Here is a 16,537-nt window from a genome sequence, read left to right on the forward strand (position 1 = left end):
TTAAAATGTAATTCTTTGGAATTCATGGTTTTCTATGATTCATATCACTTTGAGAATCCTGGCATTATAAAATATATGCTTGTCTGAGAGGCTTGGAAGTCATTGAAAGTGCTGCAGAATTCAATTTAGCTAGTTAGTTACCATCAATTAAGCACCTACTAGGTGCCTGTGCTAAATACTGTGCTAAATACTGGGATTATTAAGAAAGACAAAAACTTCAAAACAATAAATAACTAGTTCCAGCTCTCAAATAGTTCATGGTCTAATGGGGAGGCAACATACAAACAATTATGTAGAAACAAGATATTTACAGGATAGATTAAATAATCAACAGAGGGAAGGCTAATTTTAAGGAGAAATTTGGAAAGGCTTTTCATAGACAATGGGATTTTAAGTGGGACTTGAAGGAGCCAGGGAGATAGCAGGGACATGATGGGGAGAAAATTTCAGCATGGTGGAAGAGCAATGAATTAAGAGAGACAGAATTTTGTACAAGGAACATCAAAGAAACTAGTTTCACTATATTACAAAATATATGGGAGAGGGGAGAAAGAAGAATTTATATTTTCTTCTAGAGGTGATAGGAAGCCATTGGAATTTGTTGTTTGGGGTAGGAGTGAAAGGTAACATGGTTAGATCTGGACTTTAGAAAGATCAATTTGACACCTTTGTGAAAGATGGGACTGGAGTGGGAAAAGACCTAAGATGAGGATAACCAGAAGTCTTTTCAATAGTCTAGGAGTGAAGTGATGAGAGCCTTCCTTCCTAGCAGTTTCAGTGGCAGGAGAGATAAGTGCAGCATATGTGAAAGGTGTCACAAAGGTAGACTCACAGGACTTGGCAAGAGATTGGAGATAGGAGGTCAGAGATAATGAGGGATTGAGGATGATCCTCTAAATTGCAGGCTTGTATGACTAGGAGGATGGCCCTCAACAGAATGAAAAAAATTTGGAAGAGGAGAGGCTTGAAGATTCAACTTAATAAATATTTATTATTTTTTAAAGAATAAATTTTGTAATTAAAAGTGAATATTGCAAAAGGATAAAGAATAAATATGGACCCAGAGTAGGCTATGAGAAGATACTTTCCTAGAGTTCTTTACAGAGGAGCCAGATCTACAGGTATGTAACATTGCTTATGTTTTTAGATTTTAAAAAAATATATTAATTAGTTTTGCTCATTGTTTTTCCTCTCTTTTTTCTATTAAAATGATTTGTTATATAAGATGGCTCATATAACAAATTAAAAATGTTTTTACAGTTGACTTTTGCTCTTATATCATAGTTATTTCTGGATCTATCTCCCCATTTTCTTCTCCTTCCCCTCCCCCATCATTGAATTGTCCCTAGAACTAAAGAAAAATAGTTAAGAAAAAAAAAAAACAAATGATACAGTGTCTTTGTTATGCAGTAACATGTATGAAAATATAATAATGCTGTTTTGGTAACATTCAGGTTCTCTGCTAAGAGGAGGGAAAATAATTTTCCATTATCTGTTCACTGGGATCATTTTATTGTTATCAGAATTCCTTCTTGTGATTTTTAAAAAACAACTCATAATGCATTGCTATGCTCATATGCTCATAATGCATATATACATACATATATATATATATATATATATATATATATATATATATATATATCAGTAGATATAGCAGTGGCTCTGGAGTCAGGAAGATCTGAGTTCAAATTCAGCCTCAAATGCTTATCAGTTGTGTGAGCTGCTCAAGTCATTTAATTTGTTTGCCTTAATCCACTGGGGAAGGAAATAGCAAACTAGTCCTGTATTTTTGTTAAGAAAATCCCATTGCAATATGGCCCATAGGATCATGCAGAGTTGGATAAAACTGAATGACTGGACTACAATGCATAAATTCTTCTGCTCTACTCAATAACTCTGTATCAACTTATACTACATAGATTTTCCATTACTTTCTTTTGCCACTGTTTCTTCTTCTTTGCTGCCATAAAAAGTATTACTATGAATATTTTCATATAGTTTGTAATTTTGTTTCTGTCTTTGACATTTCACAAGATGGTCTTTTCAAGCATTCTGTTCCTTTTCCCTTCATATATCCAATCACTTCCCTCTTTTACTTAGCAAAAAACCTAGTTTTTTCCATAGAATTTTTTTACTTCCTTCTCTGAAACAAATTTGGTGCTTTATCTACTATTATCTTTATGGATCAAGCTCATTGTGAGGTGTTCATCAAGATGGATGAACGAGTGTTTCGCAAAATTGTTTCTTATTGTCTTTGGTTACATGATGAAATTAACTTTGTCAACTGTTTTAATTATCTCTTCAGTGAAAGCTGTCCAACCATTTAACTGCAAATTCTTTATGATTGATCATTTAATTTATAGTAATAATATATTGAAGTGGGTTAGTTCCTCTTGTGTATCAATTCAGGGGTTGGACAAAGATCTCACTGATTTAGCAGGCCAAATTCATGTTTATGGGTGGTCAAAAAGATTATGTGACTTTTAGCAGCTTCTGCCCTTTTTCTGCCACTTCAACTGCAAAAGCAAAAGACCGAGGGCTATTTAGAATCTGTCTTTTTTTCCTGGGTTGTTCAAAGAATTCAACAACTAGTGGTCAACTGGCTGATGGGTCCCTTGTTATTGAATTAGTCTGATCTTCAGATGGGAGACACAGTCTGTGGCTGGGACCATATTTGAAGCTTTTTCTAGCTTTTTCATGGTTTATGTTCCACTTGCATGGTCTTCAAGGACCTAAGGATATATACACACTACAATGAAATATCCAACTGGGATATTTTTGGAATGAGCATGAGACTGATCTCATTAATATGAAAAAAGTACATTTAATCAGACTGCTCCTTGTCTTTTCCTATTTTAATCTTTATGAAATAGCTTGACTGTGAAGGTTTTTGTGCTATCAGAAGACTGTCATCTTTGAATGAGAATGGCACAGTAAATGGCACTCATGACTGAATTCTAGGCATCATGTATCAGGGAACTATCTGGCTAAATGCATTTTTTTTTCTTCAGAGACTCATTTTTACTTCGGAATATATGCAGGAATAGGCATATGGGATTGTCCCAAGGATCATGCAATAGAGATTCCCTAGGAACTTTGGGATTCATGGAGCATGTTCCTTGGATTAGCTCAGTTACAATAAGAAAAACATCAACAACTTACTAAAGAATTGACTATGTAGAGATTTGATAGGGACTTTAGCTTTTCAGTTAAATAAAAAATTTCTAGCTTGTAGTTGATTTGAGGATAATTTCTTAAACTGTTTCTTTCCTGGAAATCACTTGAGATAATAAACTAACCAATTTGTGCAGCAGATTATTCCATATATTACCAATTATTTGGCTACTGAAATTCCATAAAACCACTACAGGTGTTAGAGTGATTTGTGTATGTCTCCTATCGGAAAACAAGATTCAAGAATTAGTAACTTGAAAACGAGCAAACAAGCAAATAAACTTCTGGGAAACATACATTTAGCAACTTTCCCGGAATTTTTAATCTGAGATTTGTGTCCCTGATATTTAAAATTTATCTTCTACTCAAATACATATGTTATCAATGGTATCTGGAATCATTGACTTTAAAAGTTAATAATACTCTTAAAAGACCATTCTTTTTGACTCTTTATCTCATTCCCACAATGTCTATTCTAAACCTTGTCATCTTCCCTCTTCAATTCCAAAGCCTACAGACCTTATTTCTACAACATACCACTTCACTTTCTATTTCACTGAGAAGCCTGACACCACAAAAGAGCAGTGCATTCAACTCTGTCCTTTAAAACTTCTAAGAATCTTCATTCATTCTCTCCTTTTCACCTGTTTCAAAGAGGTAAATCCCTTTACTAGAGCCTTTGTCCTTTACCTTTCTTTCTCCTCTAGAATTTCACAATAATCATTCCCTCTGTCTCATAAATCTTCAGTATCTACCTACAAATGTGATTAGTCTTTCCAGTTCTTAAAAAAGAAAAAAAGCCTTCTTTTGATTCATCTACCTCATCCACTTAATCCAACTACCATCCTATTTCTCTTTATTCCTTATAAATTATAAATGTAGAGCTAGAAGGCATCTGAGAGGCCATCTAGGCTAACTTTTTATTTAAAAATGAGGAAACTGAAGTCCAGGGTGGGTTAAAAGACTTACCCAAAGTTACACAGGCAGTAGGCATCAGAGGCAGAATGTATACCCAGGTTCTCTGCTTCCAGAGCCAATGGGATAGTTTCTCCTTTCCTTCTGACACAGCATACTATTTTAGTTCTCCCTTTACCTCTTTGCTAATTCTTTTAAGTTTTTTTTTTTTACTAGCTACTCCTCTTTTTTCTAATACCTTAAATTTGTTATCCTCCAAGGTTCTGAATCTCACTTTATTCTTTCTCTTCTCTTACTTTTGTCAATCTCACTTCCTTTCTTGGCCTCAGTGATCATTTTATAGACATTTGACCTGTTAGAGCTGAACCTTAAATATCAACCACCTCATTTTACAGGCAAAGTAATTGAGGTTTAGAGAAGGTAAATAGCTTGTTCAGTCATGCAGCTTGTGGTAGAGCTGAGACGTGAGCTCAGTCCAGATGCAGCCCAGACGTTCTCCATTTTCTATAAATTTCCAGAAACACATCACCAACTGCATTTAGTGAGCATCTCTCCCTGTACAAGCACCTCAAACTCAACATGCTCCCTACTGAGCTTATAGTTTATTCTCTTTCCCTCAAATTCTGCTCTTCCATCTTTTTCTATTTCTTCTAGTTAAGCCTTTCTTCACACAATCTCCTAAGTTTGAAATCTTAGTGTTTTCCTTGAATATTTCTTCCCCTCCCTTCTTATATCCACTTACCAACTTCTGTCAATTCTACTTCTGCATATCCCTTACCATTATTTGAGAACAGGTACAGATCCTTATTATCACCTGCCTGGACTTTTATTGTAGCTTCCTAATAGTTCTTCCCCCTTCTACTCTCCTACCTCCAATCCATCTTTAAAATCACTGTCTCAAATTTTTCTTCCTTATGCACACGCCTGGCCATTTCTTTCCTCTGCTCACAAAATTTTGGTGACTCTGTTTTTCCACTGAGTAAAGTTCAAACTTCATATAGACACACTCAACCCCTCCCCCCCAGTACACACACAAACACAAATATACACACAGAGTCTGTCACCATTCTACCTTTCAATCTTTTATCATCTATTCTAAGAATTAAAGAGATCTCAAGGAGAAACCTCAGACTTCACAGTTTCATAGGATCACAAAATTGTAAATTTAGAACTGGAAGAGATCTCCAAGGCCATCAAGCCCAATCACTTTATTTTATAGAGGGGGAAACTGAGAATCAGAAAGATTAAATGTCCAGGGTCACCCAGCTAGAAACTAAGGCAGAATTTGAACCTAATTCTTCCCAACTCCAAGTTGAATTCTTTGTCTAATATGGAACACTGTTCTGTTGAGTGGAAAACAAAGAAGAAGAGAAAAGCTCATGTGAAAGAGTTCTCTGTCATTTGGGGTATGGGAAAGAAAAAAAATCTAATAGATAACTTCCTATTTTATTTAATTGTATTTGATAGCCAGGTGCTATAATCACTTCTACCTCATACAAAAGGAGTATATATCCTAGCAGCTCCCTTTAAGTTTTCCTATCTTAGTTACATCTTTGCAAGACCTCCATAATTTCTCAAATTATTTTTTTCCTGGACATTACTTGAAAGAATTAAGTAACCAATTTGCGCAACAGATTATTTCATATATTTCCGTTTATTTAGCTACTAAAACTCCATAGAACATCTACAGATATTAGAGAGATTTGTGTATGTATCCTACTAGATTGCAAACTTCATGAAAATAGAGATTCTGCCTTGCATAAACTTAATATCTCTCCTGGTGCCAACCTAATGCTTAATAATGATGATACCATATATTTGTTTAGTGCTTTAAGCAATTCTGAAATTATTATTTTATCTTTGCCCCAGTCTTGGAATTTGTGTTTAATTATTCCCATTTTGTGATGAGGAAAATGAGGCAGTTAGAGTTTAGGTGACTTGCCCAGGGTCATGCAGATAATAAGTGTCTAAGGCTGGATTCAAATGCAGATCCATTACTTCACCTAACTGCCTGACTTTTATACTAAATTGAATACAGCAGTTCTATCTGTTTTCTAACTCTATAACATTTCACTTCCAATCTATTCTTGGATTATCTATATTTTTTAATTCTGGCATACAATATCATCCTAGCCTTGGCGCTCATTTTGGAACCCCTTCTTTCCCCTGAAACTGAAATAATTCTTTCTTACCTTGCTAATCTCTGTCCAGCACACTGTCTCTCCAGTCACTCTAGAAATTGGAGTTCTTCTCTACTCTTCACTCTTTCTCCTTCTCTCTGTACAAATTCAATCATCTGCCAAGTCTTGTCATTTCTACAACCACAATGTATCTTGTCTCCATCCGCTTTATTCACTCAAAAAGCCACCATTCTAGATAGTATATTAGCATTTCTCACCTGAACTATGGCAATAGTTTACTAATTAGTGTCCCTACCTCCTATCTCTACTCACTCTAATCCATACAGATGCCAATTTGATATTCCAGAAATACAAGTCTAATCATATAATTCCCCTGCTCAAGAAGCTTCAGTGATTTCCCATTGTTCCTAGAATAAGATTAAACATCTTTATCATTTAAAGCTCCTCACAATCTTCAATCTTTCTGATTGAATCAGTGATCTAATTCACTTAATTCTGGTCAAACCAGATCACTTGTTTTCTAGACATTGCATTCTATATCCTACTTCTAATTTACCTTTTTATAAAATATATGTATAATATAAATATAAATTTATATTTATATATCAAAATATTAAATAAGTAAATGTACATTTATATTTATTATTTGGATATTGGATATATATTATTATATGGATATTATGCCTAATGCTACAATGCTCTTCATTACTTATGACACTTAGATTCTCTAGCTGCCTTTAAGCCTCAGCTCAAACATCATTTCCTTCTTATGTTCCTTGATGATAGAATTTTTTACCTTTCTCTCTCCCAATTGCTTTGTACATGATATCATATCCTGACAGCTCAGGTAAATTGGGAAACTTTTTCCAATGAAAGGACCCTTAGTCTGTGTTCACACATTGGGTGGGTTTAGTTCTAGAAGAGTCTAAACCCTAAAGAAAAGGGTCATATTCTTTTAAAAAATATCATCTATGTTTATAATCCAGAATCCCAAGGAAAATCATTTAAAGCTTAGATTGGCTCATGTTTAGGATCTTCCCAAAAGGCAGTTGAAATGTGCTGAGTGTGCAATGTATATCAGCTATGAGAAAGAGCTATACACATATATATTATATTCCACAAAAGAAATGCCTAAAATAGAAATCATTCATTAACATTAACTCAAGATATTTTGTGGGTCTGCTGAATAGCCACTTCATTGCTAACTGGATTCTAAATTTTTTGATCAATTTCCTCAAGGACAAGGTTTTAGTAGTGATAATCACATCAGTGAAACATTGCTGTATCTGCTGGGAGCCTCTCCTAGGATACAGCCCAAAGTGGCAGAACGATCCAGGAGTCTGTCATGTCTCAAACTCACAAGATTACCTCCAAGGTTGGAAGTATCCTTCTCAGGTTGCTCCTATTGAGTCACCTACAGCTGTTGGGGCACTCCCTTCTCTCACAGAAAGTTCAAGGGAGAGTTGTCAAGGAGTCCCTTCAAGTTTAGTAGAGAGAGAGGAGTAGGCTGCTTGTTCTTGGCTCAGTAGTTGATTCTCTTTGACACAGAATCTTCCCGTGGACCCCAGCTATTGACATAAGGATTAAGGGCTTGCTGAACCATCACAGTGGCCTTTGGTGCTGAACATATGAACCTGGAAGTGGTCAAGAGAATTCAGCTTATTTAGCTCCACATATGTTCCAAGGGTTGTCTTGCAGCCAAAATGTTTTTTTCTTTTTTGAGAGGGATGGGAACATGACATTTTATTTTATATATTCTTATACGCACACATTTTACTTCCCCCAATAGAATGTAAGTGTCTTGAGGTCAGGGATGGCTATATTTTTCATCTTTGTAACCCCAGCACCTAGCACTACACCAGACTTTAAAAAATTCTTTGGTTGGGACCTATTATTTCCCTGGTGTAGAAATTTCTTCTACCAAAACATATACCCAACAGTTATACACCTTGTGGTCTTAGAAGGTTGCTTGGGGCACTGGAGAGCTAAATAATTTGCCTTGGAACACAGAATAGTTGTAGGGGAATTGAATCCAGGTCTTCCTTATTCTGTGGTTGACTCACTATTCACTGTGTCTTGGAGCTTCTCACATAGCCATATCATGTGTATGTGTCTAATCATCCTCCAACCATTCTCACTGTCCATGTTTTCCAAGGCTCTGTCCTAGACTTTCTTTTTTTCTCCATCCAGGCTCTTTCTCTTGTTAGCATGGCTTAAATTATAAACCTCTGGGCAGAAGCCTCCTAACTTTTTGCATCCAGTTTTTATCTTTCTTTTGACTTCTGGTCCCTCTGCCTATGAGTTATTTGTCTCTAATATCAACTAATATGACATACTTAGAATGTCCAAGACCGAATTCCATCTTTCTATCTCCTAACCCATCTTTCTTCCAAACTTATATACCACAGTTTTCCAGTCACCCAGGCTTAAAATTTAGAGCTGTATCTGACTTTCCTGACTCACTTAATATTCAATCATTCAGATCCTGTCCTTTTTATTCTATGTTTATAGAATATATGCCTTCCTTCCACTCAATCCACCATGACCCTAGTTCAAACACTTATTACTTTTGCCTTAGTAGTATAGCCTTTGAGCCAAAATAATGTATAAGGCAGTCCCCCGACAGAGAAACAAGGCACAAATACGTTAGTTCGCCATTTAAAGTCCTCCAAAATCTAGTTTAAACCTAACTTTCCAGATTTATTTTGTTGAAATTTGCATATTTCCCTTTATGTATAGAGCAAACTAAACTGATTTTTCCTTATTTTTTCCCCTTCATTGTTGTATTTCTGCACTCAGTTTGTCCCCTTTATATGGGATACATTATATTCTTATCAACACCTGCTGAAATTGTTTTTTTTCTTCAAAATCCAGCTCAGTACCTCAGCCTCCATGAATCAGTTTTCCTTAGTCCCCAGATCAGTCAGTCAACAGGCATATATTAGGCACTTACTACGTGCCAGGTACAATGCTAAGTACTAGGCATAAAGAAAGGAAAAAACTTGTTCCCTGGTCTCAAGAAATATCCATTCTAATAGGGGAGATAAAGTGAGAATAATCTTTAATTTTTTTTTTCTGGAGCACTTTGTTTAAAATTCTCTTTTGCCTTTTGGGAATACATGTCTTCGCTTTCCTAGTAGATTGTCAACTGCTCAAGGGTAAAGGTTGTGTTATTTTTCTGCCTTATCTCCCCGGGTCTAGAAGGGTGCATTGCTCCTGTGACAAATGATAAATAAATGCTTATTGAATTGAATTGAATTCTCCATGAGCAATTTAGCCCTGGCTTGAGATATCTGTGTATAATTTCTACCAAGTAGGAAGACTGTTAAAATGTACATTTAATAATTTCTTATTCTTATAGTTTAGCATCTTGGACCCTAAAGCAAATCTTTCAGAAGTTTCCCATTAGCCTTTGTGAATAGCAAAATACATAGCTCTTCAACTGAAAAGCAATGATTATTTGCCTGAAATTTCCTTTGGGGGAAAAAATGAGGCAGCTGGAAGAGATTATAGTCTTTAATATGACTTTATCTTGTTCTTCAAGTGCTTTGGCACTTTCTCCATGCAGACCCCAGCTATGTGAGTCAACGACCTTCAAAATGCTGATCCTTTGACCTTTAATCATTGGGTAACTCATACATTTAGAAGGTTTAGCTGAAATGAGTATTTTATGTAAACCCAGTGTTTTATGAAGCTTTAGGCATCACTGATAACATTCTGTTCATTTTGTTTGTTGAAGAGGCTCCAGATAATTGGACCTGTCTCTTGGAGTGTCCTTCAGTCTCTGGGCTTCCATGCCAAATACAGGCTGCTTGGGGTCACAGCTACACCTCTGTTGCTGTTGTTGTTGTTGTTCAGGCCTGTGACCCCACTTGCTATTTCCTTCTCCAGATCATTTTACAGATGAGGAAAGTGAGGAATTTAAGTGATTTGCCCAGGATCCCATAGCTGGTAACTATCAGAGGCCAGATTTAAAATCAAGGTCTTCCTGACTCTGAGTCTAGTGCTCTATCCACTGTGCTACCTAGCTGGCTATGCTTGTTGCTATCTGCAATATTTAGAGTATTAACTGAAGACAGAGGCAAGGGGAAGAAAAGTTTGGTTAGCCATATCAGATGGTGAATTACTAGATCCAATCTGAGAAAAATAAAAATTCTATAACATCTCATTCATCATTCAGCTTGATTAATAATTTATTCAAATTGTTGTTCACTCAAGCAAACTATAGTATAGCAACTGAGAATAAAAATGAAAATAATGAGAGATAGTATTTCTATAACACTTTAAGGTTTGTGAGGTCCTTTACATGTTATTTTCATTTAATCCCCACAACAGCCCTAGGAGATAAAGGTTTTACAGATGAGGAAACTGGTGGATACAAATTAAGAGACTTGTCTAGGGTCACACAGAAGTAGGTGAGGTATCTAAGGTAGGATTTGAAATCAGGTCCTTCCAACTCTAATTCCAACACTTAGAAATAGAAAAGAATTATTTTGTCACAGACAACTAGGGGGTCTGTGGATGAACAGTTGGGCCTGGAGTCAAATTTGCCCCCAAACTCTTTCTAGCAGTCACCTAAATTCTTTTTGTCTTAATTCCCTGGAGAAAGAAATGATAAATCACTCTAGTATCTTTGCTACGATAACTCCATGGATGGTATTGGAATGTTGTGGTCCAATCATTTTTGCAATCATTTCTGTCTTGTCCAAAAACCCTGAGAGTTTTCCCTTCCCAGATTTAGTTATTGACTTATTTAAATCTTTTTTTTTTTTTTTTTTTTTGCACTACGTGAAAGAGGAAATTAATTCCTTGTCTCAATTGTTACCTCATCTTAATTGCTGAATGGAGGTTGCCTCAGTCAAACTGAGACTTGTTGAAGACCTTAGCTTAAAAAGGCCAAGGTCTCCCATTGCATCCTAGATCCTCTCTAGTCATCCTGATTTCTATCTGGCCACTGGACCCAGATGGCTCTGGAGGGGAAAGTGAGGCTGGTGACTTTGCACGTACAACCCTCACTTAAATCACTTTTACTTCCATGTCACAACACTCCCTGATGTCATAGTCCTCTTCAAGAACATAGGACAAACAACAAGTTATGGTCCATGAGATGATGAAGTGTTGGATACGACTGAACAATAGCAGGAACAACGACAGCCTCATCATAACTGTGTTTGCACTAGTTTGCTGCACAGGTGTTGCCTAAAATTGGCCATTGCCTTCTTTGTAGCTCCTAAAAGGCTTTTGGTCAGATTTCCTACCTGAGATCAGAACCGTAACTAGAAATCCTGATACTTGGGGCCATTTTTGTGATAAGAGTTGTGGCAGGTGTTCAGAGAACAGAGGAATCCAAAATCTCTGAAGAACTGGTTGGGAAGGATGGCAAGAGAAAAAGAAAGGGGACTCAGGACATGTGGATCCCAGGACATGTGGAGAAAGTATGTCTCCCCATGTTGGAACCCAGGTCATATTTAAACCTAATGTGCCTCCAGTATCAGCATGATGGCTCCTTCATCCCTTAGCACACTAGGCATCTAGGAAGGGCAGTGAATAAAGGGCCAGGCTTGGAGTCAGGAAAATTTGAGTTCATATCCTATCTTAGATATTTATTGGCTGTGTGGCCTTAGTCTCTTAACCCTGTTTTCTTCAGTTTTTTTAATCTATAAAATAACCTGGAGAAGGAAATGGTAAATTACTCCATTATCTTTACCAAGAAAACTTCAAATGGGTCTTGAAGAGACTTATGTGACTGAAATGACTGAACAAAGAAACTAAAGCTGTATGCCTGGTTATTCCCTGAGGGCCTAGAAATACGAAAAAGGAGAGAAAAAAGGAGAACAGGAGGCAAATTAAAAGAAAAGAGGGAGAGACAGAGGAGGGAAGAAAAAAATAAAGGGAGAAAAGAAATCTTCATTAAACTCCTTGAAGGTAGGGATTGTTTTATTTTATCTCTGTAATCTTGCCAAACACAGTGTCTGGCACCTAATAGGTACTTAATAAATGCTTGTTAATGAATTTATGTTATCTTTAATAGGCAGAATTAGAGCCCTGCATAAGATGGGGTACATTGAGCAGATGATACCATCAATATTACATAGATTCTCTAGTTACTCTGCCTAAATAATATCTTATCAACCCTGGGGCCTCAGATATAGAGAACCATTTTGAAAGAAGATTGTGTGTATGTAGTTTGCTACTTTTCTCCAAAACAATCCTAGGAGTGGCTCTGAATGGCCTAATGATTTAATGGTTAACTTTGAAACAGCTTCAAAAGATAAGTGCCTTGGCACTTAGATTGGGAATCTGAGTAGCTGTCTTGATTAAAACAATATCCCAGGAGACATTCAGGAGCGGTCATAAGTTTAATTTAATACTAGCAAAGCCTTTTGACTTTGATATGTCAGACTGGACCCCAGGAAAGCTTTGTACCAACCAAGGAGGTTTCTTTTTATACTGTGATTGTAGGGAAGCAAAAAAATTAGTTTCTGGAATGGACAGGCAAAAACTATGTCAATCATGTCTATTTTCTCAGCCTGGCACATAGTAGGCACATCTAAGGACTTTTTAACTGTCTTATTGATATGAATTTATAAGATTCCTTCTCAGTTAGATAAATATTATTTTTAAAAAACTACTATGTCTTCATAACTTTATGGGAGCCAGTGAGGATGCAATACATAGACATCTGGTCTCAGAACAGGAAGACCTGGGTTCAAGTGTGGCTTGTATTGTATTATTGTATTGGCTTGTATTACTCTGGCCAAGTCACTTTACTTCTCAGTACACTAGGGCCAGAGTGTCAATGAATGAGGCTCTGTGTTCCTCAAACCAGATTAAAATGTAATTAGGAAATATTTAACAAAATACAATAAAACATAACTAATATATTTTAAAATTAAGTTGCCACAAGGTCTGCAGGATCCTTATGTACAGATTGGTGACTCTGTTTCTATTGGATTTTGATCCACTATTCTAGTTAACCTTCTGTAACTATAAGTTACCAAGATGATGCTAACCTGCATTGACAGAAAGAATTCCCTCACCTGGTACTTCTTTATATCAATGAAATCACATGTTCAATCCCTATCCTCTAAGTAGTTATATTCAACCCAATAAATTATTAAAAGTTCGAAGGTTGGACTGTGGGCTCATAAAACCCTGGAGGAAAAACAAACTTGGGCTTATCATGTGAGGGGTGGGAGAATTTGTTTCCCTCCCCCTCAGAGCAGGGCAGCCTTATACACCCCAGTCCACTAGACTGTTCAGCTCTTTATACCCCTGTACCCTAGTTCTCTCTTCTAGCATTATCTTGGGTCACTTTCTTTGTACTACTTGTAGAAAACTTTGGTAGTTGCCATTTCTTCCTTCCTTCCTCCCTCCTTACCTTCTTCCCCCCCTACCTTCTTCTTTCTTTCCTTCCCCCCTACTTCCTTCCTTCCTTCCTTCCTTCCTTCCTTCCTTCCTTCCTTCCTTCCTTCCTTCCTTCCTTCCTTCCTTCCTTCCTTCCTTCCTTCCTTCCTTCCTTCCTTCCTTCCTTCCTTCTCCTTCCTCCCTCCCTCCCTCTCTCTCTCTCTTTCTTTCTTTCTTTCTTTCTTTCTTTCTTTCTTTCTTTCTTTCTTTCTTTCTTTCTTTTTTTCTTTCTTTCTTTCTTTCTTCCTTTCTTCTTTCCTTTCTTTTCTTTCTCTTTTTTATAGTAATTTATTTTTTCAAATATATGCAAATATGATTTTCAACACACATTTTTGTAAAACTTTGTATTCAAAATTTCTCTCCCTTTCTCTCTTATCTTCCCCCTTCCCTAGACAGCAAGCCATTTGATATAGATTAAATATGTGTAATCCAGTAGTTGCCATTTTCATGGGTTGACAGTCATTTGGATTTTATAGTTGGTTCTGAAAGTGAATACTGAAAGAAGAGAACCTGAAACACAGTTTGTTAATCCAGAGACCACAAATTTGTGGATTTTTTGGTGGGGGACAGAGGGAGGTATTCTGAAAATCATATTTCAATATAGTTGATTTCCTTTTTGATCCTATATATTTCATTTTATATATTAAAAACGTTATTCTGAGAAGGTATTCACAGGTTTCACAGAACTGCTAAAGGGATCATCAATACACAACAATTAAGAACTTCTGCTCCAGAAGAAGCCTTTTCTGCTTTGGAGCTAGGAAATACTTTCTGAAATGTTTGGAAGAGAATGACCTCAATCATAAATGCAAAAATGTCTTGTCATGTTAACTTTATCAGGATATGAATATCTTTCTAAGTGTTTACCTTATACTAAAATTGTCCTTTTATCTCTTTCCTGGTCACAAGTTAATCAGCTTTGAACCTACTCAATAAACCTTATTACTGAATATCCGGCCTAGTCACTTTCCTTATGAAAGACTGAGTTGGCCAGAAAGTGTAAGGTATCTTGCCATAGATCTTGGTGGGGTGTGTGTGTGGGTGTGGGTGTGATTTGACGGTGTGGGTAAAGGGGAAGGAAAGTTGCAGAGGCAATGTGGTTCACTGGAAAGCATTTTGGATTTGAAGTCAGAGAACCTGGCTTTAAGCCCCCTAGTAAAGTGTGAATTTGGGAAAATCATTTACTTCTCTCTCCTTCAGTTTTTCATCTTTGTTATGGTTCCAATCTTATCTGTTTTGAGCTGCTGGGTGGCCCAGTGGATAGAGTGATAGATCTGGAGTCAGGAAGACTCATCTTCCTGAATTCAAATCAATCATCAGTTACTTGCTGTGTGACACTGGGCAAAGTCACTTAACTGTGTTTTTCTCATCTATAAAATGAACTGGAGAAGGAAATGTCAAACCAATCCACTATTTTTTGCAAAGAAAACACCAAATGAGGTCATGAAGGGTCAGAAAAGACTGAAAAATGTTTGAACAACAACATTCTATCAGAAGAATATATTTACTAAAAATGGCAGTGAGAACAAGTCTGAGATGATGCAGATCAGGGTTTCTTAAACTTTTTCCACTTGTGACCTGTTTTCACTTGAGAAATTTTTCTGTAACCCCAGGTATATAGTTATTTAAAATACACAAATCAAACTTTACTGATACTAAATCATAATTTCATGACCCCCACATTCATTTACGAGACCCCGTATAAGGTAAAAAATCACAGTTTAAGAAGCTGGGATATAGACCATTTGGATACCAAAGTGTTATATGTTAAACTATGCAGAGACTATCAGTGGTTTCAGCCTCATTTTCCTAGACAAATTAAGTCTCTAGGAAGGTTTAATTCCTTGTTTAGGAAAAGCTTACTTATATAGAAGGTATTTTCCAGTCTTATGGTCAGAGTACTTGGACGATAAGTACTTTTCCCACAATTGGGGAATAATAGATTTCTACTATAACAGCTTCAAATGATACTCAGTACCCAAATCCAGGCCAAATAAACCTCCTTATCCAACTTTCAAGGTATAATGGAAAGATCTTTGGTCTTGGCTTCAAAAACCCTGAATTCTAGTCCCAACTTAATTCTTTTTTAGTTGAGTGACCTAGGCCAATTACTTCTTTTTGTCTCAGTGTTTTCATTTGTAAAACGAGAAATAATGATCTTGAATTGCCTATTTCCATTGGTTATTGTGAAGATAGTGCTTTATACCTTTTAAGATACTATATAAATATGTATTATTATTATCTTTGATCACTAGCTCCCATGATTACCTAGCTAGCTTATTTTGTATATATCTTGAAAGTAACTATGTTTATGTGGTTTCTTCCATTAGAATGTAAGCTCTTTGAGGTCAGGAATTATTTTTGCTTTTTCTTTATATCCCTAATGCTTGACAAATAAAATAGAAATAGAGACTACCTATGATTTCAAAAGACAAAACTCTTAGGAAAGGAAATTGCTCTTTCAAAAAAGATTAGCAACTTCTATGCAATTTATAGACTTATTAGAGAATTGCTTGGGGACCAGTGAAAGATTAAATGACTTGCCCAGGATACATGCCCAGTATGTGTCAGAGGCAAGGCTTGAAGCTGGGTCTTCCTGACCAGTTAGTCTTAATCTACTTCCGAACACTACCTCTTGCCTAGTATAAGCTTAGTGTTTAATTGCTGCTTGCTTGACCAACAGATTTTATAACGCCAGACCACAGAGGTAGAACACTAAAGACAAGCATCTGTGGTCAGGGTTTCAAGGGAATGAGGTCTTTTTTTTTTAATTTCGTAGCTTTTTATTTACAAGTTATATATATGTATGGGTAATTTTACAACATTGACAATTCCCAAACCTTTTGTTCCAATTTTTCCCCTCCTTCCCCCCACCCCTCCCCTAGATGGCAAAACAA

This window comes from Sarcophilus harrisii, chromosome 5 (genome assembly GCF_902635505.1).
Source record: "Sarcophilus harrisii chromosome 5, mSarHar1.11, whole genome shotgun sequence".
NCBI lineage: Eukaryota > Metazoa > Chordata > Mammalia > Dasyuromorphia > Dasyuridae > Sarcophilus > Sarcophilus harrisii.